Source organism: Cetorhinus maximus, unplaced genomic scaffold (genome assembly GCF_964194155.1).
Source record: "Cetorhinus maximus unplaced genomic scaffold, sCetMax3.hap1.1 HAP1_SCAFFOLD_347, whole genome shotgun sequence".
Taxonomy (NCBI): domain Eukaryota; kingdom Metazoa; phylum Chordata; class Chondrichthyes; order Lamniformes; family Cetorhinidae; genus Cetorhinus; species Cetorhinus maximus.
The window spans coordinates 107267-113941 of NW_027596294.1; the positions used below are offsets into that span (position 1 = coordinate 107267).

General features: G+C 41.3%; 1 long non-coding RNA gene across 2 annotated transcripts; it reads left to right on the forward strand.

The window, feature by feature from the left end:
* Positions 1–525: 525 nt before the first annotated feature.
* LOC144673344 (uncharacterized) lies at positions 526–6219 on the forward strand. 2 transcript variants are annotated; one of them, XR_013574288.1, is made up of 3 exons: positions 526–572; positions 4611–4693; positions 5901–6219. It is a non-coding gene; the product is annotated as an uncharacterized LOC144673344 (long non-coding RNA). The 2 variants fall into 2 exon arrangements; XR_013574289.1 differs by having other exon boundaries at positions 530–553.
* The last annotated feature ends 456 nt before the right edge of the window (positions 6220–6675 follow it).

Below are 6675 nucleotides of genomic sequence, written 5' to 3' on the forward strand. Positions count from 1 at the left end.
GCCCCCTTCTGTGCTGTAACTTTTCGACGGGTCTGTGGTTCTATGGGGGAGAGTCGATAGGAAAAGGGGCAATCGAGACAGCTGGAAGAGTTAATGTGGAAGACATTGCTGTCTTCTGCTCGGGCAAACCAAGTGCAGCCGACTGAGTGAAGATTTGGAGTTTGGTGAGTGGGGAGTTTTAAGTATTAACTTTGTTCTTAAATTTTGCTCTTCAAATCTAATCTAGTCTGTAATTAGCAGTAACTGGAAAGAACTGTGTAAGCAGGCTAAGTTATTTCTTTCTTGCAGTTTAGACAGTGTAAACTCACTCTCAGTTGTAGGAGCTGAGTAGTTAATGAGCTAACTGGTTAAATCTGTTTATTGTAGCTCTAGTTCAGTGTACTATAAATTCAGGGTTGCTTAGTGCAGCTACCTAACTGAGTGAAGACTTGGAATTTGGTGAGAGGGGAGTTCAGTGAAGGGAGAGGAGAAGTTGTTTGTTTCATCTTTCTATCTTTATCACCTGACAGAAATTGATTCTTGCTCTGCTACAGGGAAAGAAGCTAGCTATTTAGTGAGTATCTGATAAGTTGGTAAGTTCTATTCTATCCCTAAGATTTAAAATAGTACATAATTTGGTGGTAAAGTTAATCAAATATGAGAAAGGAACATTAAATAGGAGATTGATATAATTAAGTAATTATTTAAAACACATTAAGGATGGCAGGACAGGTGATGTGTCAAGGCTGCAGCATATGGGAGCTCCTGGATAACATTGTGATCCAGGCCAAACACGTCTCAGTAAGTGTTTGTGGCTTGAGGAACTTCGGCTCAGAGCCATTGAACTGAGGACTGAGCTGCACCCAGTGTGACACATCAGAGAGGGGGGAAAAGTTACCTGGATGTTTTATACCTTGGTACAGACAGCCATCCAAATGGGGGGAGAAAAACGGAATGTTGTGGTAGTAAGGGACAGTATAATAAGGGGGATTGACACTCTTCTCTGTAGCAAAGAGCAAGAGTCCAGACAGGTTTGTTGCAGTGCCAGGGTTCAGGACATCTCCTCAGGGCTGGAGAGGAACTTGCAGTGGAAGGGGGAGGATCCAATGGTCATGGTCCATGTAGATATGAACTACATAGGCAGGATGAGGAAGGAGGATCTGCTGAGTCAGTATGACCAGCTAGGCACAAAATTAAGAAGCAGAACCTCAAAGGTAATAATTTCTGGATTATTACCTGAGCCACGTGCAAATTGGCATAGGACAAATAAGATTAAAGAGACTAATGCGTGGCTCAAAGACTGGTGTGGGAGAAGTGGGGTTTGTGGGGCACTGGCACTAGTATTTTGGAAAGTAGAATCTGTACCGTTGGGGTGGTCTACACCTGAACTGTGCTGGGGCAGGTGTCCTTGCGAACCGCCTAACTCGGGAAGTGGAGAGGATTTTAAACTGAATAGTAGAGGCAAGGGATCAAATTTGGGAAGATGTGGTAAACCAAAGAGTAGAGACAAGGCAAGAGAGACAAGTATTAATATGGGGAATGATAAACAGACTGTGACAGGAAGGGACAGAGAATACAAATCTCAGAGTAAATCAGCAGATAAGGCTAGTTGCTGCAAAAATAATCAAAACTACAGACTCCTTATCTAAACACGCATAGCATTCGAAAGAAAACAGATGACTGACAGCGCAAATGGAAATAAATAAGTATGATCTGATAGAAATTACAGAGACATGGCTACAGGATGACAAAGATTGGGACCTGAATATTGAAGTGTACGTGACATAAAGGAAGGACAGAAAATTAGGAAAAGGTTGAGGAGTGGTTCTGTTAATTAATGATGGTATTAGCACATTAGACAGGGATGACCTAAGTTCAGGAGCCCAGGGTGTAGAAATGGTTTGGGTTGAGATGAAGAATGATAAAGGCAGGAAGTCACTTGTGCTAGTGGTGCACAGGCCCTCTAATTGTAACTACACTGTAGGACAGAGTATTAAAAAAAGAGATAATGGGAGTTTGCCAGAAAGATACAACAATAATCTTAGGGGATTTAAATCTACATATGGACTGGAAAAATCAGATGGGCAAAGGTAGCGTAGATGAGGAGTTCAGAGAATGTTTTCAGGATAGTTTCTTATAACAGCACATTCTGGTGCCAACCAGAGAGCAGGGTATACTAGACCTGGTATTGAGCAATGAGATAGGATTAATTGATAACCTCCTAGTGAAGGCACCCCTAGCTAGCAGCGATCATAGTTTGATTGAATTTTACATTCATTTTGAGGGAGAGACGAATGCATCCAAGACTAGTATTTTAAACTTAAATAAGGGCAACTATGAGGGCACAAAAGCAGAGCTTGTTAAAGTAAACCGGAAAATGGGGTTAAGGAATAGGTCAATAGAAGTTCAGTGGCAGACATTTAAAGGGATATTTCAGAATATATACATTGCAATGGGAAAGGAAAATTCCAAGGGGAGGGCCCACCATCTGAGGTTAAGTAAAAAAAGTTAAAGACAGTTTCAAACTTAAAGAAAAAGCATATAATTACACAAAGATGGGTGGTAGGTCAGAAGATTGGAAAGAATATAAAGAACCGCAAATAATGACAAAAAGTTTAATAAGAGAAATATTAGAGTATGAGAGAAAGCTATCTAGTAATATAAAGATGGACAGTAAGAATTTCTACAGGCATTTAAATAAGAAAACAGTTAACAAAGTGAGCATTGGTCCAATTGAAAATGTGTCTGGGGAATTGATAGTGGAAAGGAGGGAGATGGCGGACGAATTAAAGAGGTATTTTGCTTCGGTCTTCACTGTAAAGGACACAAGTAACATCCTGGAAGTAGTTGTCAATCAGGAAGTGGAAGGGAGGGAGGAACTCGGGAAAATTAGAATCACAAAGGAAGTGGTATTGAGTAAATTGTTGGGGCTGCAGGCTGACAAATCCCCAGGTCCAAATGGACTTCACCCTAAGGTCTTGAAAGAAGTGGCTAGTGAGATAGTTGATGCACTAGTTTTAATTTTCCAAAGTTCCCTAGGTTCGGGAAAGGTTCCATTAGATTGGAAAATAGCAAATATATCTCCTTTATTCAAAAAGGGAGGGAGACAGAAAGCAGGAAAGTTTAAGCCAGTCAGCCTAACATCTGTCACAGGGAAAATGTGAGATGCTATTGTTAAAGATGTCATAGCAGGGCACTTAGAAAAAATTCAAGGCAATCAGACAGAGTCAACATGGTTTTGTAAAATGCAAATCATGTTTAACCAACTTATTGGAGTTCTTTGAAGGAGTCACATGTGCAGTGGATAAAGGGAACAGGTAGATGTCCTGTACTTAGATTTCCAGAAGGCATTTATAAAAGTGCCAAAGGTTATTGCAGAAAATAAAAGCTCGTGTTGTAGGGGGTAACATATTGGCATAGATAGAAGATTGGTTAGCTAACAGGAAGAAGAGAGTTGACATAAATGGGTCTTTTTCTAGTCAGCAGGATGTGATGAGTGGTGTGCCACAGGGATCAGTGCTGGGGCTCAACATTTTACAATTTATATAAATGCCTTGGATGAAGAGAACGAAGGAATGGTGGCTAAATGTGCTGACAACACAAAGATAGGTAGGAGACTAAATGGTGAAAAGGATGTAAGGAAGCCACAAATTTAAGTGAGTGGGCAAAGATCTGGCAAATGGAGTATAATGTGGACAAATGTGAAATTGTTCATTTTGGCAGGAAGAATAACAAAGGAGCTTATTATCTAAATGGTGAGAGATTTCAGAACTCTGAGATTCAGAGGGATCTGGGTGTCCTAATGAATGAATCACAAAAGGTTAGTTTGCAGGTACAGCGGGTAATTAGTAAAGCTAATAGAATGTTATCATTTATTATGAGGGGAATTGATTACAAAAGTCATAAGGTTATGCTGCAGTTGTAGAGGGCATTGGTGAGACCACATCTGGAATATTGTATACAGTACTCGTCTCCTTATTTGAAGTAAGTTGTAAATGCGTTAGAAGCAGTTCAGAGAAGGTTTACTTGGCTAATACCAGGACTGGGCGGGTTGCCTTATGAAGAAAGGTTGGACAGGTTAGGCTTGTATACACTGGAATTCAGAGTAAGAGGCCACTTAATTGAGACCTTTAAGATCCTGAGGGGAATTGACAGGGTGGATCTGGAGAGGATGTTTCCTCTTGTGGGAGAATCTAGAACTAGGGTTCACTGTTTAAAAATAAGGGGTCACGCATTTAAGACAGATGAGGAGATTTTTTTACATTGAGGGTTGAGTTTTTGGAACTCTCTTCCTCAATAGGCGGTGGAAGCAAAGTCTTTGAATATTTTTAAGACAGTGTCAGATAGATTCTTGATTAACAAGGGGATGAAGGCTTATCGTGGGTAGGCAGGAATATGGGGTTGAGGTTACATTCAGATCAACTATGATCTTATTGAATGGCGGAGCAGGCTCAAGGACCGAGTGGCCTAATCCTGATCCTAATTTGTACGTTCGTATGTCTGCTGTCATGGACTGATGAGCATCTGCAACCAGTTTGAGCTGGCCTTGGCAGTCAAGTAATTCATGGCAAGTGTGAGATCATGTTCTTTGGGAATTGAACTGACCCTTCTTTCGTCCTATTCACCGGCAGGTCAAGACTACCTAAAGATGCTGGGGATATTGTCTGGAGGGGTCAGGACATGTGTGAAAAACTGAAAGGAGCATGTAGTCATGGTAAAACAGAAATTGATCAATAGAAAATGGTTGGGGTAGAAAAGGGAAATGAAGCAACGAGATTGAAAATTGAATAAGGAAGGAACTGAAGATAGTTTGGAGGAGTTGTCAATGGGAAAATGGAGCATCACCACCTCCAGTTGTAACACAAAAATAAAATAAAACAAACCTGAGTCTGAGGGTCAGATGTGAAACTGGTGAATTGGATGTTGAGTCGAGAGGCTGAAAAGAGCCAATGTTTTTTTCTTTATTTCTTCATGGGATATGGGTGTCGCTGGCTAGGCCAGCATTTATTGCCCTGTTCAGAGGGCATTTAAGAGTCAACCACATTGTTGTGGTTCTGGAGTCACATGTAGGCCACACCAGGTAAGGGCAGCAGATTTCCATCCCTATAGGATGGAACATAGGACATTGGTGAACCAGATGGGTTTTTACAACAATTGGAAATAGCTTTGTGGTCATCATCAAACTTTTAATTCCAGATTTTTTTTCAATTCAAATTTCACCATTGGCTGTGGTGGGATTTGAACCTGGGTCCCTCAGAGAATTATCGTGGGTCTTACTGGAATACTAGTCCAGTGACAATACCACTAGGCCACCACCTCCCCCATTGAAAGATGATCTGCTGCTCCCTGATGTTACGCTGAGCTTCAGTGGGTCAGCGCAGGAGGCCCAGGACACAGTTGGAGTGGAGACCAGAATTAAAATGACAGGAGATTGGGAGCTCAGGGTCATGCCCACACTGAATTGGAGGAATCTGCAAAGTGGGCATCCAATCCACATTTTCTCTCCCCCAATGTAAAGGCGACAGTGCTGAAAGCAGCAAATGCAGTTGTTAAACTGAAAGAAGTACAAGGACATCACTTTATCACCTGGGAGGAGTGTTTAGGATCCTGGACAGTGAGAAATGAGGAGGTAAAAGGGCAGGTGTGGCATCTCCTGTTTACCTTCCATTTACTCTATCTTTCCTGTAGACCTTAAAACTGGGTATATTTAATTCCCAGTCCTGACCATCTTGCGGCCATGTCTCCATAATGGGTAGCGTGCCATACCCTCCAAGTTAAATATGCACCTGCAACTAATTGAATTTGTACTTTATACTCTGTGATTTCTACACACGAACCAGCACTTCTGTTCTTACATATTTCTTATTTTTTTGTCCTCATTTAATATCTTTACATCTTTTATTTTCCTTTTATCTGTCCAGGTTTGAATGCCTGCCCCCATCTACACTGTTTCTACTGGAACTTCCAAACTTCAATACCATTGCTGACAAGGCTAATTCATCTCTGCAAACCTGTCTCATTGTAGAAGTCAACTCTACTGGAAACATGAATTATCCAGCATCAGCTCAGCCTGCCGACCTCTGTGAAGGAATTCACCGCTGAGCTTTTGATTCTGGACTCACGTGAAACAATAATACTTTGCTCTGTTGTCTTTGCCCTGTAAATCAATCTTTCTCTATCCCTCATTTATTGTACGAATGCACAGGGAGCTACATAACAACACCCCCCTCCCACGTTTTGAGTGTGTGCAACTAAACTAATGCTCTGAGTTCACCTTTTCTCTGGGGTTATTAATAGAAACTGGATCACACCAAAGCTGAGGGGTTGGGAAATACACCACTGCTTATAAAGCAGAAAATAAAAATCAAAACAGCTTTCTGTTTATACATGGGTGGTGAGAGGAGAAATCAGGGCTGTTTAAATTCAAAACCCTCCTGTCAGTAACACTACAATTCTGAGAACCACATTTCAGGAACAATCTCAAGACCTTGGATTGGATTCAGAGGAAATTTACCAGGATGATGCGAGGAATGAGAAGCATCTTTTACATGGATTGTTCTCTTTAGAACAGGGAAGGTGAAGAGCAGGCAGGGCAGAGGGATTCAAAGTGGAGGGGTTTTGATTGAAGATGCAGAAGAAACAAGCGAATGGCAAGTGTAGGCAACAATTTAAAGTAATTGGCAAAAGAACGGGAGG